This window comes from Tubulanus polymorphus, chromosome 12 (genome assembly GCF_964204645.1).
Source record: "Tubulanus polymorphus chromosome 12, tnTubPoly1.2, whole genome shotgun sequence".
NCBI lineage: Eukaryota > Metazoa > Nemertea > Palaeonemertea > Tubulaniformes > Tubulanidae > Tubulanus > Tubulanus polymorphus.
The window spans coordinates 6,677,304-6,679,430 of record NC_134036.1 but is presented as its reverse complement, the minus strand read 5'-3'; positions in this window follow the sequence as shown (position 1 = coordinate 6,679,430).

The window sequence follows — 2,127 nt, the reverse complement described above, 5'->3', positions numbered from 1 at the left end:
GCACCGGGTCGTAACGCTGATCAAGGCCCGGTCAGCACTTAGTCGTTTTTCGAACAACCAACTCTGCCGGCACACTGACGAACGGACGGACGACCGACCTACTGCCTCCCTCCCTCCCTCACTGCACCGGGTCGTAACGCTGATCAAGGCCCGGTCAGCACTTAGTCGTTTTTCGAACAACCACCGCCGGCACACTGACGACCGGACGGACGACCGACCTACTGCCTCTCTCCCTCCCTCACTGCACCGAGTCGTAACGCTGATCTAGGCCCGGTCAGCACTTAGTCGTTTTTCGAACTACCACCGCCGGCACACTGACGAACGGATGGACGACCGACCTACTGCCTCCCTCCCTCCCGCCCTGACCAGCGCCGGGTCGTAACGCTGATCAAGGCCCGGTCAGCCCTTAGTCATTTTTCGAACAACCATCACTGCCGGCACACTGACAAACGGACGGACGACCGACCTACTGCCTCCCTCCCTCCCTCAATGCTCCGGGTCGTAACGCTGATCAAGGCCCGGTCAGCACTTAGTCGTTTTTCGAACTACCACCGCCGGCACACTGACCAACGAACGGACGACCGACCTACTGCCACCCTCCCTCCCTTCCTGACCGGTGCCGGGTCGTAACGCTGTTCATGGCCCGGTCAGCACTTAGTCGTTTTTCGAACAACAACCGCCGACACACTGACTAACGGGCGGACGACTGTCCTAGTGCCTCCCTCCCTCCCTCACTGCACCGGGTCGTAACGCTGATCAAGGCCCGGTCAGCACTTAGTTGTTTTTCGAACAACCAACTCTGCCGGCACACTGACGAACGGATGGACGACCGACCTACTGCCTCCCTCCCTCCCTCCCTCACTGCACCGGGTCGTAACGCTGATCAAGGCCCGGTCAGCACCTAGTCGTTTTTTGAACTACCACCGCCGGCACACTGACGAACGGATGGACGACCGACCTACTGCCTCCCTCCCTCCCTCCCTCACTGCACCGGGTCGTAACGCTGATCAAGGCCCGGTCAGCACTTAGTCGTTTTTCGAACTACCACCGCCGGCACACTGACGAACGGATGGACGACCGACCTACTGCCTCCCTCCCTCCCTCTCTCACTGCACCGGGTCGTAACGCTGATCAAGGCCCGGTCAGCACTTAGTCGTTTTTCGAACAACCAACTCTGCCGGCACACTGACGAACGGACGGACGACCGACCTACTGCCTCCCTCCCTCCCTCACTGCACCGGGTCGTAACGCTGATCAAGGCCCGGTCAGCACTTAGTCGTTTTTCGAACAACCACCGCCGGCACACTGACGACCGGACGGACGACCGACCTACTGCCTCTCTCCCTCCCTCACTGCACCGAGTCGTAACGCTGATCTGGGCCCGGTCAGCACTTAGTCGTTTTTCGAACTACCACCGCCGGCACACTGACGAACGGATGGACGACCGACCTACTGCCTCCCTCCCTCCCTCCCTGACCAGTGCCGGGTCGTAACGCTGATCAAGGCCCGGTCAGCCCTTAGTCATTTTTCGAACAACAATCACTGCCGGCACACTGACAAACGGACGGACGACCGACCTACTGCCTCCCTCCCTCCCTCACAGCACCGGGTCCTAACGCTGATCAAGGCCCGGTCAGCAATTAGTCGTTTTTCGAACAACCAACTCTGCCGGCACACTGACGAACGGACGGACGACCGACCTACTGTCCCCCTCCCTCCCACACTGCTCCGGGTCGTAACGCTGGTCAAGGCCCGGTCAGCACTTAGTCGTTGTTCGAACTACCACCGCCGGCACACTGACCAACGAACGGACGACCGACCTACTACCACCCTCCCTCCCTTCCTGACCGGTGCCGGGTCGTAACGCTGATTAAGGCCCGGTCAGCACTTAGTCGTTTTTCGAACAACCACCGCCGGCACACTGACGAACGGACGGACGACCGACCTACTGCCACCCTCCCTCCCTTCCTGACCGGTGCCGGGTCGTAACGCTGTTCATGGCCCGGTCAGCACTTAGTCGTTTTTCGAACAACAACCGCCGACACACTGACTAACGGGCGGACGACTGTCCTAGTGCCTCCCTCCCTCCCTCACTGCACCGGGTCGTAACGCTGATCAAGGCCCGGT